The sequence below is a fragment of the Silene latifolia genome, chromosome X (assembly GCF_048544455.1).
Source record: "Silene latifolia isolate original U9 population chromosome X, ASM4854445v1, whole genome shotgun sequence".
Taxonomy (NCBI): Eukaryota; Viridiplantae; Streptophyta; class Magnoliopsida; order Caryophyllales; family Caryophyllaceae; genus Silene; species Silene latifolia.
In genome coordinates this window covers 55,710,789-55,727,308 of record NC_133537.1, presented here as the reverse complement: position 1 = coordinate 55,727,308, position 16,520 = coordinate 55,710,789, and the positions used below count along the sequence as shown (strand labels likewise).

Here is a 16,520-nt window from a genome sequence, read left to right as displayed (position 1 = left end):
GGCATGTGTTTTGGACCTCGCTTGGTTGGATTGTATATGTACGGTCACTAGAGATATCTATCATGTTATATTGCATGCATGCTTTTGTAGGTCGTAGTTAGGTGAGTGACTACTTTCCTTCTCTCCTACAAAATATGTACTCAACCTGGTTTGTATTACACACTTTATATGTAGGACTTGCTTATGTTGAAGTCTTTCTTATGCTATAATATATGATTTGATTAATATATATTTCATGCCTCGGTTGATATCATTCTAATCGTTTTATGTTTGTTCTCGTCTTTTCGATGATGTCAAGAGGGGGAAGAAATGACCATGATTTAGTATTTGCCTAAGCTTGCTCCTTGTCAAGATCGATTGTCTCTTAAAGTCTTTAAAGCTTTGGTATTGAATATAACTGTTTGATCTTGCATTGATCTTTATCTATAAAAATGACGGTATTATATTGAGGGGGAACTACATACTTAGTCACAATTTTAGGAGACTTGCCATCATCAAAAAGGGGGAATTTTTTGAACCATATAGATATATATGTTTGTGTTTTGATGATGTCAAGAGTGCTTTATATTCTATATACTCGTTGCGCGTAATTGTTTGTTTAGTCTTTTAGATTGGACTTACTAATCGCAAGCCTTAAGGAATTGTGATGGAAGTATGATGCGTTTATATCATGATCAAGCCCTCAATCAAGGTTCAATATATTACAAGATATTGAAGAATTATTCAAGCATTCATGAGAAGATGAAGCTCATTTAAAGATTGATCAAGCTTGAATGATGAAGTAGCTTACACTCGAAGATCTCCTTAGAAGATTAGAATAGCGTAGGTGATTATCTCGTAATGATAACGTAAGAATGCACTTCTTATATTGGTAAAGTTATAGCCTCACAGCTATAACATTGCTTATATAAGAGCTCAATGTTATAGCTCTTCTACTATAACATTGAGACGTGAGATTTATATTATGCACGACAAAAATAGTTTTTAAATTGTTTTTGGAAAACCGTTTTAAATGTTTTAGTAAAAGTATTTGTTTTACAAGGGAGCTTATTTTATTATTGAGTATAGTTTTACTATGAGCTTATAATTAGTAATTATGATTGAATCAACTTATGAGTTGAGGCATCTTGCTAATTAGGGTTTCTAGTGATGTGATCAATATTTGAGCATATTTAGTCCCCGGATTAGCCTCGTTCCTATGCTTTTTAGTGCATATTTGGGTCATTTACTATCTTTAGTCCTTTGTTTTGCATATTCTTTGAGGTTTTGTTTCCTTGGTAGGAGAGGAGTGCAAACCTTGCATTTTCATGGCAAAATAGAGCTAAATTGATCGAATCTAATGACCAAGCATCAAAGAGAAGACAAGACTAGAAGGCCTTTGTACATAATGTAGTAGATGGGCAATGATGAAGAAGATCCTTGCATCCCCGACAAAATCCCGGAGGATTGTTGGAAGAAGAAAAGAAGAAAATAAGAAAAGGAAGTTGAGCCAGGATCCGCTCGTCCCACCACTCGGGACGCCCGTCCAGCAGCTCCCCAGGTCTCTCGTCCTTACCACCAAGCCGCTCGTCCAGATGCTCCCCAATCCGCCCGTCCCGGCCCTTGGATGCTCGGATTGTCCTCCAGAGAGACACGTCTTCTTCTTCCTTCATTTGAGATGCGCATATTTTTAGAAGACTAGCTAAAAGGAGGCCCGCATCTTTTCTTGAGAGGAGCGATTCCTCAAGGACTTAATCGTCATTTAAGCCCTTAGTAACCCTAATTTGTGCACCTAATCCCCACTATAAATACCCCATTAGTCTAATTAGATTATCATGTTCTTCTTATCAATCTTTAGTGTAGTTTATATTATTCTAATCTCTCTTTAATCTTGTAATCAACATCTAATCAAATATTAATATAAATCTCATTTCCTTAATTTCTCTATTGTTCATCTTTTATTTTGGGTAATTGAAGATTATTTGGGTTATTGGGAGATTGACAATCTTCCATCAATCATCAAGTACTTCTATTATTCTTTGCATTATTATTTTGGAATCATCATTAGGTATAATTCTCTTAATCCCTTTTTAATTATTGTTAATCATCTTCATTTATTCATCATGTTTTGCTTTGTTAATATGATTGGCAACCTTGTTAACATGTTAAACTTGATAATGAGTGAGTAGTTTCCTTAACTAGGGTTAATGGGTAATTAGGGGAAACCAACATGGGGGATGATTCATGCTTAATTTAATATGTTCACATAATTTATTTACTTGCTTGTTGTGATCTCAACTTATGCACATGTTATGTTTGATAAAATGCGAGCCTATGAATCCTTGCATTTTTTACCCATCACTTACCTTTTCAATGAGACTTGTAAGACATAAACCAACTCGAGTCTCATTAGACCATGCATATAGTTGAGTAGGGAGGATTAAGTCGACTTGTAGGTGTTGTACAATCTAATCGATTCGGCTCCGGGTCCCAAACCTTCCTAGGATTGTAAGATATAAACCAACTCGATCCTATCACAACAATAATTTCTTGCTTATAATTTGAGAATATGTTTGTATGACCAATTCCCATGAATTCCTTATGAACCCATGACACCCTAGTGCTTTTAATCAATTGTTTACACCTCATTTTAGTCATCTTGCTTATTTACTTTTATTGTTATTTAGTTTAGTGATCTTCTCATCTCAACCCAAATTGTGACACCCCTAGACACCACTACTTGCAATCGAAAATCCTACATCAATACCCATCCCTTGGGATCCGACCTTTACTTGCCTCTTTACTAGTAGTAGAGTTGTTTGTGAAGTTATAAATATTGTTTTGGTCTAGGTGCTCCTAACGACAAGTAACCGAAATCTAAGCTCAAAGCGGACCGACCAAAAATGGCGTCGTTGCCGGGGATGGTTTTAACTTGATTTGATTTTCTTTGATTGTTATTAGTTGTGTCTTTCTTTGCCTTGGGGAAGTAAAACTCCTCAAGGTTTGTTCTAATTGTTTTCGAGTTGTTTGATATTTTGCATGTCTAGAAGATCACAAGGTAACTTGTTACCCATTGATCACGAAATTGAAAGGACTTTAACAACCAATACAAGATGCTATAAATACTTTGAGAGGTATTGGTGAGGTTGTAGATATTCTACCAAACAGTATTGAGTTCATCAACCCTTTTGCAAGAGAAGGTGAGGAGAACCCAATACAAAATAAATTACACAACCAACCCACAATGCCTAAGTTTTCATCACATTCCGTACCAACCAAGGAGAACCTACCCAATGGAACTCCCACACCACAACACTTAACCGGAAATTTCATTGCAAAATCCGCATTTATCCAATTAGTCGAAAGAAGCCAATTTGGGGGGATGCCTAGTGAAGACCCTCATTCCCACATGGAGACTTTTTGTGACTATTGTGATGCGATTTCACAAACCGGAGTGACTCAAGACCAAATTTGATGGGTCTTATTTCCTTTTTCTCTAATTGGCACCGTGAAACAATGGTTGAAGAGCCTTGATAAGGCTACTCTTGGAATTGAGTCTTGGAAGAAGTTGGCTCTAGCTTTCTACAAAAAATTCTACCCTCCGGAAAAGACTAACATGCTAAGAGCTCAAATTACGGGTTTTAAGCCAAGGGATGAAGAATCTTTGTATGAAGCTTGGGAGCGATTCAAAGGAATTTGTCACTCATGTCCTCATCATGGACTTAGCGAGTGGTTCTTGGTACAATAATTTTGGAATGGTCTTTATGAATAATCAAGAAATATTCTCAACATGGGATCGAATGGTGTGTTCACCAAAGTTGACGATAATCAAACTTGGAACAAGATTGAGGAAATGGCGTTCTATAATTCACAATATAGTAGACCTCGCAAGGCTACTAGAGGAGGAAAGTATGAAGTAGACTCTATTACTCAATTGGGTGCTCAACTTAGTGCTCATATTGATACCATCAACTTGAAGTTTGAGAAGGCTATGGCTAAGCTTGAAGAAGCCTCAAAATCACCAAAGCATCATGTTAATGCCATGGTGGCATCTTCATCAATACCAAGTGGGATATGTGAGAATTGTGGAACTTTGAGACATGACCAAATTGAATGTAGGGGAACAAATGAGCAAGTGAATGCTTTTCAAGTATACAAAAGTGGTACCCCTTATTACAACTATTACAACGAAAACACCAAATTCCACCCAAATCTCTCATACAAAAGCCAAAATGTTCAAAACCCTCAACCAACATACACCCCACCTCCCATGAGAAACCAAAATAAAAGACCCTTTTTCAACCAAAACCAAGGTTATCAAAATCAAACTCCATACAATCAACAAAATGACCAAGGTTTTGATGTTCAAAAAGCGGTCCTCCAAATGCAAAAGAATCAACAAGAATTTTTCACTCAAATGCAAAAAGATAGCCAAGCAAAAGACATCACCATCAACAACATCCTAGCCCACACAAAAATGTTGGAAACTCAAATGACCCAACTAGCATCTTCAAACTCTCAAAGACAAAAGGGGCAATTACCACCTCAAAGTAATCCCCCAAGATACGAAACGGTTAGTACCTGATCGGTCCGTTTCGTGTTCACAATTGAATAGATGTTGTCGTTGGGTCACGTCCGAATCAAAACACAATTTATAACTTCACAAACAGCTCTACAATTAGTAAAGAGGCAAGTAAAGGTCGGATCCCAAGGGACGGGAATTGAGATGAGATTTCTATCGAAACTAGCGGTGTCTTAGGGGTGTCACAATTTGGGTTGATGTAGAAGGTCACTAACTAAAAAGCAATGAAAGTAAATAAGCAAGATGAAATAAAAGGGTTGTAAACAATTGATAAAAAGCACTAGGGTATCATGGGGTCATAGGGGAATCATGGGAATTGATCATACAAACATGTTCTCAAATTATAAGCAAGCAATTATTGTTGTGATGGATTGAGTTGGGTTATATCTTACAATCCTAGGAAAGTTTGGGTCCCGGAGCCGAATCGATTAGATTGTACAACACCTACAAGTCGACTTAGTCTTTCCTACTCAACAACATGCATGGTCTAATGAGACTCGAGTTGGTTTATGTCTTACAAGTCTCATTGGAAAGATAGGTGATGGGTAAAAAATGCAAGGATTCATAGGCTCACATTTCATCAAACATAACATGTGCATGAGTTGAGATCAAAACAAGCAAGCAAATAAACCATGAAAGCATATTAATTTAAGCATGAATCATTCCCCATGTTGGTTTCCCCTAATTACCCATTAACCCTAGCTAGGTCACTACTCACTCATTATCATGTTGATCATGCTAGCAAGGTTGTCAATCATACCAACAAAAGGAAACATGATGAACAAATGAAAGTAATTAACAATAATTAAAAAGGGATTAAGAGAATTATACCTACTAATGATTCCAATAATAAAGCAAAGAATAAAATAAGTACTTGATGCTTGATTGAGAGGTTGTCAATCTCCCAATAATAACCCAAATAATCTTCAATTACCCAAAATAAAGGATGAACAAAAGAGAGATTAAGGAAATAAAACTTGTATTAAAACTTGATTAATTGTTGATTACAATACTAAATAGAGATTTGATTGACATTAACTACTCTAATAATTGATAAGAAGAACATCCTCTTCTAATTAGACTAATGGGGTATTTATAGTGGAAATTAGGTGGATGCATTAGGGTTAACTAAGGGCTAAACTAGTAATTACACTTTTTAGATTGAGCAGGGAGAAGCCGGTATTTTTCAAAGGAAGGGCTTCTTTCTTTGATGCATGAAGAGACGAATTCGTGCTGGGCTGGAATCCGGGCGTATTGGTGTCGGGACGGGCGGATTGTAGCAGGGGAAGACGGGCGTCTTCAAGGGAATCCGGGCGGATTCTGGTGGCTGCTTACCCGGGCGTCTTTGGCAGAAGACGCACGGATTGTGCTGTGGAGGACGGGCGGATTCAAGGCAATCCGCTCGGATTGTAGCTCAGCAATATTTCTTCTTCTTTTCTTCCCTTTTCTTCATAAAATCCTTGGGGATTTCCTCGGGGATGCAAGGATCCTTTCTCAACATTGCTCATCTACTATCATATGTACAAAGGCCTTCTAATCTTGTCTCTCCTTGATGCTTGGTCATTGAATTCAATCAATTTAGTCTTGTTTTGCCATGAAAATGCAAGATTTGCACTCCTTTCCTACCAAGGGATCAAAATCTCAAAGAATATGCAAAACAAAAAACTAAAGACAATAAATGACCCAAATATGCACTAAAAAGCATGGGAACAAGGCTAATTCGGGGGCTAAATATGCGCTAATTATGGTCACATCAAATATCCCCAAACCGAACATTTGCTCGTCCTGAGTAAAGAGGTGACAAAGACTAGGACCATTATTTAAACTAACCTAATAACATAGCCGATATGAGACAATTAGCGGGTCTCACTCCGCCCCTTCAACTCACAACAAGACAACGATGAGGTAGGATGCCTTCTTGCAAGGTAAGGTGGGTCTTGCCAAAATGGCGACACATCCAAACATTAAGCACACAAAATCAAATAATGGATGCATCTACAAAAGGAATAGCCACTTCCTCATCAAGTGGCGGAGGCAACTAAGAGAGAACAAATTTAAGAGCATATAATCCTTCACAAATACTAGTTCAACAAATACTAAGGCTAAGAGGATGGCACTAAATCACCTCCAAATGGTGTTAAACTAGACTACTTTCGTCCTCAATTTCCAAATGCTTTCGTCAAGAGCTATCGGATGGTGGTGGAATGATGATCCCTATGATGCTAATAGCATATGACATGACAAGTCTCGAATTCTCTACAAAAGTAAAAGTCATGGATCGTCCCAAGCTCGACAAAGTGGTTTGACAAAAGGCTTTTTGGGAATGAAATGCTCAAATCTTTATAAACAAAGGGTGGATATGACTAGCATTCAAAATTGTCCTCATTTAACTTTCACATTTCAAAAATTTAAGATGGGGTTTGTCCCTTCCGGGCTAGTGTCCTTTGCTTTCGCCAATCGCTTATTAGGCAACCGGTTAACCTCTAGACAATAGCTTTTCGGGGTGATAGTCACTCTGTCTCTGGGCGGTTGAATTCACAACCGTGTGGGGGCCCAATTCAATGGATCCCTCTCCAAAGCACATCGAAGTGGTACGCCTCCATCAAAACAACTAAATTTCTCAACATTTCAACATTTCATAACATTTGAGGTTTCCTTAGCAATAAATTACTTCCACATGACAAAATTTTCGAAATGAGCACTTCAAACTTATTGATAGAAAGTATTTTTGGGTTGCCTTACCACAAGGTCAATCAAGGTCACCTAGACAAGTTAACCAAGTCCACATCGCATCACGGGGTTGGATAGGTGACTCACACGCAAACCCTTGACTAGGCTTTGGGTCATGGGTCAAAAGACACTAGTATGACACAACCTAGGGTGTTTTACAACCATTCTAGTAGGCAAAGTCTTAAGTTGAAAAAGTATTTGTAATGGCTTAGTTGCTCTTGTCAAAGTTCTCAATTAGGCACTTTTCAAAATATTTTATCTAAATGCAACTATATGCCATGATGCAACTATTATATACATCCTAATGCAAGTGATTCTATCAACTAATATGACATATAAACTAAATGCAAGTCCTAAGTTCACATTGTTATACCGCATCAATCAAAATAAAGCCACATAGTCATTAACATAAAGATGGAAAAGGAGATTGGAAAGATCATACCATACGGTCTTCATGATCCTCATGTCTCGGATGTGGCGTAGTCAATCAATGTGAACAAGGATAGAACAAACAATATACAATATACATAACTACACTACCAAAGAAATAAACATGTTTTTGGGTTTTCCAATTTTCTAATTTTTATGGTTTTTCGAAATTTTTCAATTTTTTTGGATTTTTGAATAAAAGTTAAGTTAGAATTCCCCATCCCCACACTAATATGGGCATTGTCCTCAATGGCCAAAATGATGGGAAATTATGCAAACATGATGCATGATTTCTACACTAAATGCAAGCTACACTAATCTACACTACATGATGCATGGTTTTTGTTTATGACGGAGAAGATAATTTAGATTACCTCCCGTTGTGTATGCATTAACTTACCCAAACCGATCTAGACATTATTGTTAATGTCCAAGGATGGGTGTAGTTCATGCACACACTATGCAATGCATGAAATTAATTTTGTCATTTTGGATTTTGAAAGGTGGGAACAATAAAATGAGAACACCTCAATGGGGCCAAGGTGTTAGTCCTCAATGGTGCTAGGACTACTCCAACAATGATCAAGATTAATAAATAGAACAAAGAGAGAAATAGACAAACCTCAAGAGGGTAGGAGCCTCTAAAGCTTGCTAATCTTCCATCATATCATCATTATCATCACCTTCCTCACTAGAAATGGTCTTATCACCACTTTCTTCTTCACTTTCTTCTTCACCTTGCTCATCATCCTCTTCTCCTTCTTCACTAGCTTCTTCATCAATGTTATCATCAACCTCTTCATTACCGACAACCTCATTATCACCCGGAACAACCCTAGATGCACTCGGAAAGAAGACTTCCCTATCCGCCCAACTAGGCAAAGGACATGAAGGGTCAAGTAGTCCTTGCCTAGCTAAGTGTAAGAGGAGTGGATATTGGGCTAAGTAAGCATTTTTCCGATCCTCGAAAGCTTGCTTGTGCATCTCTTGCATGAGAAGAGTCAAATAATCATTCTTGCTTCAACACCTTCCGGCTTGAACTCTTGGTACTCGAAAGGGTAGGGTGGTGTGACAATGGAAGAGGAGGGCATTTCAATTTCACCCTTTTGTTGTCGGATAATATACTCGGCCTCTTTTGAAAGGGGAAGTAGATAGTTGGTCCGGTGGACACTCAATCGACAAATCTTTGAAGGCAAAGTGAAAGATCTAGCCTCACTAGTGAGCCATCCATACTTGGTGTCAAGAGGGTTATGGGTAACCCACTTGTACTTGTATATCATAGTATTAATATCAATGAGATGACCACCCTCTTTTGCCTCATACTTGTTATCTTTGTTGAAGTTTGGATCAAAGTATTTAGCTAGGATAGTGACTAGGCCTCCATTCACAATAACGGTGGTGCCTTTCTTCCCACAATCAATATTTAACCATCTATCCACCAAGAGCCTTAGAGAGTTGAAAGGCTTGGTGAATTCCCTACCAACGTTCAAAGCCGACTCAAGAAGAACAAAATCGAGTTTGGTGAAATGGTTGGTGTCTTTTCTTGCAATGATGGTGTTCCCTACGACCTTGTGCCACACTCTAATGCCCGGATGGTGGACTAATAGAGCGCGACTAGCATGAAAGTCTTCAAATTTCCTTCCGGAAATCGCCTCCCAAAGAGGGTCGGGGTCATATTTGCCAACATTCTTAAAATAACTCGGTGAATCACTAAGACCCAAAGCTTTACCCATTTCCTCAAAGGAGATGCGCCTACTAACATTAGCTAGGCGAAACTCGATGGTCTCCATGGTCTCAACCTTGTTAACTTTCAAAGAACTCAAAAACTCTAAGGTAAGGGAGGAGTATGTCAATTCTTTTGATTCAAACAATTTCTCCAACCCCATGGCTTTGAAAAAGGCTCTAGTTTGCTCAAGGACACCCAACTTTTCTAAGGTATCTTCACAAATAAACTTGGTGGATAGAAATGATTTCCTATCAAACTTGGCAAAAGTGTCCCTATGGGATTTGGAAATGAAAATTACCTTCGGATAGTTCGAAAGTTGAGCAATTTCCGGAGTAGAGGATGTTGTTGCTTCCATGGGAGGTTGTTGTTGTTGCACTTCCAAGTTTGGGTTAGCTACCACCATAGCCAATGCTTTCTTTGCTTGAAGACTCTTTTGTCTTGATGAGAGTGCCTTTGCCTTTGGTGCCTTTGCCTTTGTTGCCTTTGTTGCTCCCTTAGTCCTTGCCATTGATGAATAAACCAAGAAAAGAGTGAAAAATCTTCAATTTCTAGTGCACCCAAATCGATTTAAAGATGAAAGGTTTTGCCTTTATGAATTCAAAAATCGACTCAAAGGTTGAAGATTTTGTGCTTGGTTTTGATTTTTGTTGAAAGAGGAGTGATTGATTTGTTGTTAAAAGGATGTTTTGATTTGGTTTTGGTGAATGTTGTTGAGGAATCTTGTTTTTGTAATGGAGAGGATGAGGGTTTTGAGGGTTATGAGTAGTGTTATGAATGAAGGAATGAAGAAATGAATGTGGGAGGGGGTTTATAAAACCCGAAAAATTTGAACTGCAAGGGCAAGACGGGCGGATTCTGCTCGGGACGCCCGGATTTGGCCTGTTCTGGGTTGGGAAAAACTCGCCTAAAGACGGGCGTCTTTCAGTGAAGACGCTCGGATTTGCAAACACGGACGGGCGTCTTCTACGAGAAGATGGGCGGATTCCTTCACAGGATTTTTCTTGTTTTCTTGACCAAGAAGACGGGCGTCTTCCTTTCGGACGGGCGGATTTTTAAAGACGGGCGGATTTGAATGCGGGGCCGGATTCGTTGATGATCAAAAATTTCAAAAATTCAGCTCATAATAGGACGGGCGTCTTCTACCCAATATGCCCGGATTGCCTGAAGACGGGCGGATTCTCCTGTATCCGCTCGGATTCGACCCCTTTGTACCCGGATTCAGTTTCATCCATGTACTTTGCCAATCCCTTGCCATTTTTCCATTCTTCTTCATATCTCGTGTTCTTCATTGTGGGGGCACTACTAAGGCATGGATAGCCTATGCAATTGTCATCCCCACACTAAGCTAAAGCACTACACATTAATTGAAATTATTAGTCCCTCCCTCACTTCTCTCAAACATGATAATTATCTTGATCAAAGTATAAAAATCCAAAAATAACAAAAATGCAATATAAGAATTGAAATGCGAGTTAGGGAGTTAGAAATATTTACAAATGGTGGTTTAGGGAGGACTCCACCAAACTCTCATTCTTGATGAGATGTCAAGGGGGCATGTTCAAGGTGTTGTTGATGTTGCTCAACACCTTGAAAAAGTAATCAATCGCTTGTTCATTATCATGATAGAGGTCTTCAATAGACCTTGGCCCTTGTTGTCGGTCTTGATCGATGGCATTACCAATGTAGGGATTAAAAATCCCTTCAAATTCGTCGTCCCTAAGACCACATACTTCATTAAGTTGATCATTGAAAATCTCTTGATTTGATGGAGACAACTTTCCCATTTCCTTTTCTTGGCCAATAAGGCCATCTTCTTCATTGCTTGTCCTTGATGAGCTTTGCAAGCTCTCCTTGTCACAATTCACTTGCTCTTTGAATGGAGCATCTTCAATTTTCTTCTTCCATTGGAGTTCCGACTTTTTCTTTTCATCCTTCCGACTATAATGATCGATCATAAAACACGGTTCATGTAAACGGGGAGCTCTCATAGTCTTGTCAAGATTAAAAGTTATACTCTCATCTCCCACTTCTAGAGTGAGCTCTCCATGTTTTACATCAATCACCGCACCCACGGTGTGTAAGAAGGGTCTTCCTAGAATGATTGGAATGTTGGAATCTTCCTCCATATCAACAATGACAAAGTCCACCGGGATGAAAAACTTCCCAATTCGTACGGGGACATCTTCCCATATCCCTAATAGTGTCTTCGTCGATCTATCGGCCATTTGGAGTGTGATATTGGTGCACTTAAGCTCTCCCATCCCCAACCTTTTACTCACCGAGTACGGCATAACACTCACACTAGCCCCTAGATCACATAAGGCTTTGTTGATCGTGGTGTCGCCAATGGTACACGGTATTGAGAAGCTTCCCGGATCCTTTAGTTTTGGAGGTGAACTCCCTTGAAGTATTGCACTACTCACCTTAGTGAAGGCGATAGTCTCAAGTTTCCGGATCGACTTCTTCTTTGTGAGGATGTCTTTCATGTATTTCGCATAGGCCGGCTTGACGACTTGGAAAAGGAAGTCTAATCACAATGGGCTCCTTCTCCTTGACCTTGTCTTCATTTTTCTTTGAAATTTCTTCTTTTGATGATTCTCCATCTTTGGAGTTTTGCACAATTTCTTCCTTATCACTAGCTTCCACAACTTCATCCTCAACTTGCTTCTTCGGTGCTTCATACCTTGTACCACTTCTCAAGTGAATGGCACTAACCGTTTCATGTCTTGGGGGATTACTTTGAGGTGGTAATTGCCCCTTTTGTCTTTGTGAGCTTGAAGATGCTAGTTGAGTCAATTGGGTTTCCAACATCTTGGTGTGAGATAGAATGTTGTTGATGGTGGTTTCCTTTGCTTGACTATCTTTTTGCATTTGAGTGAAAAATTCTTATTGATTCTTTTGCATTTGGAGGACCGCTTTTTGAACATCAAAACCTTGGTCATTTTGGTGATTGTATGGATTTTGATTTTGGTAACCTTGGTTTTGGTTGTAAAAGGGTCTTTGATTTTGGTTTCTCATGGGAGGTGGGGTGTATGTTGTTTGAGGGTTTTGAACATTTTGGCTTTTGTATGAGAGATTTGGATGGAATTTGGTGTTTTCATTGTAATAATTGGAATAAGGGGTACCACTGTTGTATGCTTGGAAAGTATTCACTTGTTCATTTGTTCCCCTACATTCACTTTGGTCATGTCCCAAAGTTCCACAATTCTCACATATCCCACTTGGGATTGATGAGGATGCCGTCATGGCATTAACATGATGCTTTGGTGATTTTGAGGCTTCTTCAAGTCTAGCCATAGCTTGTTCAAACTTCAAATTGATTGTGTCAATGTGAGCACTAAGTTGAGCACCCAATTGAGTAACGGAGTCCACTTCATGCCTTCCTCCTCTAGTAGCCTTGCGAGGTCTACTATATTGTGAGTTATGGACCGCCATTTTCTCAATCTTGTTCCATGTTTGATTGTCATCAACTTCGGTGAACATTCCATTTGATCCCATGTTGAGAATGTTCCCTGAATCTTCATATAGACCGTTCCAAAATTGTTGTACCAAGAACCACTCGCTAAGTCCATGGTGAGGACATGAGCGACAAATTCCCTAGAACCGCTCCCAAGCTTCATACAAAGATTCTTCATCCCTTTGCTTAAAACCCGTAATTTGAGCTCTTAGCATGTTAGTCTTTTCCGGTGGGTAGAACTTTTTGTAGAAAGCTAGAGCCAACTTCTTCCAAGAATCAATTCCGAGAGTGGCCTTATCAAGGCCCTTTAACCATTGTTTCGCGGTGCCAATTAGAGAAAAAGGAAATAAGACCCATCGAATTTGGTCTTGAGTTACACCGGTTTGAGAAATCGTATCACAATAGTCACAAAAGGTTTCCATATGAGAATGAGGGTCTTCACTAGGCATCCCCCCAAATTGGCTCCTTTCGACTAATTGGATAAAGGCGGATTTGGAAATAAAATTTCCGGTCAAATGTTGTGGTGTGGGAGTACCATTGGGTAGGTTCTCCTCGGTGGGTACGGAATGTGATGAAAACTTAGGCATTGTAGGTTGATTTTGTGGGGTATTTTGTGTTGGGTTCTCCTCACCTTCTCTTGCAAAAGGGTTGATGAACTCAATAGTTGGTTGAATATCCACAACCTCACTAATACCTCTCAAATTCCTCCTAGCAAATCTCCTATTGTTTGTCAAGGTTCTTTCAATTTCACGATCAAAAGGTAACAAATCACCTTGTGACCTTCTAGACATGAAAATATCAAACAACTCAAAAACAATTAGAACAAACCTTGAGGATTTTTACTTCCCCAAGGCAAAGAAAGACACAACTAATAATAATATAAGAAAATCTAAATCAAGTTAACACCGTCCCCGGCAACGGCGCCATTTTTAATCGGTCCGTTTCGTGTTCACAATTGAATAGATGTTGTCGTTGGGTCACGTCCGAATCAAAACACAATTTATAACTTCACAAACAACTCTACAATTAGTAAAGAGGCAAGTAAAAGTCGGATCCCAAGGGACAGGAATTGAGATGAGATTTCTATCGAAACTAGCGGTGTCTTAGGGGTGTCACAATTTGGGTTGATGTAGAAGGTCACTAACTAAAAAGCAATGAAAGTAAATAAGCAAGATGAAATAAAAGGGTTGTAAACAATTGATAAAAAGCACTAGGGTATCATGGGGTCATAGGGGAATCATGGGAATTGATCATACAAACATGTTCTCAAATTATAAGCAAGCAATTATTGTTGTGATGGATTGAGTTGGGTTATATCTTACAATCCTAGGAAAGTTTGGGTCCCGGAGCCGAATCGATTAGATTGTACAACACCTACAAGTCGACTTAGTCTTTCCTACTCAACAACATGCATGGTCTAATGAGACTCGAGTTGGTTTATGTCTTACAAGTCTCATTGGAAAGATAGGTGATGGGTAAAAAATGCAAGGATTCATAGGCTCACATTTCATCAAACATAACATGTGCATGAGTTGAGATCAAAACAAGCAAGCAAATAAACCATGAAAGCATATTAATTTAAGCATGAATCATTCCCCATGTTGGTTTCCCCTAATTACCCATTAACCCTAGCTAGGTCACTACTCACTCATTATCATGTTGATCATGCTAGCAAGGTTGTCAATCATACCAACAAAAGGAAACATGATGAACAAATGAAAGTAATTAACAATAATTAAAAAGGGATTAAGAGAATTATACCTACTAATGATTCTAATAATAAAGCAAAGAATAAAAGAAGTACTTGATGCTTGATTGAGAGGTTGTCAATCTCCCAATAATAACCCAAATAATCTTCAATTACCCAAAATAAAGGATGAACAAAAGAGAGATTAAGGAAATAAAACTTGTATTAAAATTTGATTAATTGTTGATTACAATACTAAAGAGAGATTTGATTGATATTAACTACTCTAATAATTGATAAGAAGAACATCCTCTTCTAATTAGACTAATGGGGTATTTATAGTGGAAATTAGGTGGATGCATTAGGGTTAACTAAGGGCTAAGCTAGTAATTACACTTTTTAGATTGAGCAGGGAGAAGCCGGTATTTTTTGAAGGAAGGGCTTCTTTCTTTGATGCATGAAGAGACGAATTCGTGCTGGGCTGGAATCCGGGCGTATTGGTGTCGGGACGGGCGGATTGTAGCAGGGGAAGACGGGCGTCTTCAAGGGAATCCGGGCGGATTCTGGTGGCTGCTTACCCGGGCGTCTTTGGCAGAAGACGCACGGATTGTGCTGTGGAGGACGGGCTGATTCAAGACAATCCGCTCGGATTGTAGCTCAACATTGTTTCTTCTTCTTTTCTTCCCTTTTCTTCATAAAATCCTTGGGGATTTCCTCGGGGATGCAAGGATCCTTTCTCAACATTGCTCATCTACTATCATATGTACAAAGGCCTTCTAATCTTGTCTCTCCTTGATGCTTGGTCATTGAATTCAATCAATTTAGTCTTGTTTTGCCATGAAAATGCAAGATTTGCACTCCTTTCCTACCAAGGGATCAAAATCTCAAAGAATATGCAAAACAAAGAACTAAAGACAATAAATGACCCAAATATGCACTAAAAAGCATGGGAACAAGGCTAATTCTGGGGCTAAATATGCGCTAATTATGGTCACATCAGTACCATTCACTTGAGGAGTGGTACGAGATATGAAGGACCAAAGAAGCAAGTTGAGGATGAAGTTGTGGAAGCTAGTGACAAGGAAAGAGTTGTGCAAAACTCTAGGGAAGAAGAACCCACCAATCAAGAAGTTTCAAAGAAAAGTGAAGAAAAGGCCAAAGAGAAGGAGCCCATTGTGATTAGACTTCCATTCCCAAGTCGTCAAGCTAAGCCTAAGTTTGATGACCAACTTGGAAACTTTATGGAAATCGTGAAGAATTTAGAAGTCTCGATTCCTTTCACGGAATTGATCAATCACGTTCTGGCCTATGCAAAGTACATGAAGGACATCCTTACGAAGAAGAAATCAATCCGGAAGCTTGAGATTATTGCCTTCACTAAGGTAAGTAGTGCCATCCTTCAAGGGAATTCACCTCCAAAACTCAAGGATCCGGATAGTTTCTCCATTCCATGCACAATTGATGACACTATAATCAACAAAGCTTTATGTGACCTTGGAGCAAGTGTTAGTGTCATGCCATATTCGGTTAGCAAGAGGCTAGGAATGGGAGAACTCAAATGTACCAACATCACGCTTCAAATGGCGGATTGATCAACAAAGACACCTTCAGGGGTATGGGAAGATGTTCCCGTGAGAATTGGAAAATTCTTCATCCCGGTGGATTTCGTTATTGTTGACATGGAAGAAGACTCCAACATTCCTATTGTCTTAGGAAGACCTTTCTTACACACCGCGAGAGCGGTGATCGATGTGAAGAATGGAGAACTCACCCTTGAAGTGGGAGATGAAACCATCACTTTCAATCTTGACAAAACCATGAGAGCTCCCCGATTGCATGAGCCATGTTTTATGGTTGATCACTATAGCCGGAAGGATGATAGGAAGAAGTTGGAATTTCAATGGAAAAAGAAAGTGGATGATGCTCCATA

General features: G+C 39.1%; 2 non-coding genes across 2 annotated transcripts; one reads left to right on the top strand and one right to left on the bottom strand.

Annotated features, from left to right (window-relative positions):
- Positions 1-3,595: 3,595 nt before the first annotated feature.
- Positions 3,596-3,702, bottom strand: LOC141626095 (small nucleolar RNA R71). Its single transcript, XR_012535821.1, has one exon. It is a non-coding gene; the product is annotated as a small nucleolar RNA R71 (small nucleolar RNA).
- A 9,309-nt stretch (positions 3,703-13,011) lies between these two features.
- Positions 13,012-13,118, top strand: LOC141624191 (small nucleolar RNA R71). Its single transcript, XR_012534002.1, has one exon. It is a non-coding gene; the product is annotated as a small nucleolar RNA R71 (small nucleolar RNA).
- The last annotated feature ends 3,402 nt before the right edge of the window (positions 13,119-16,520 follow it).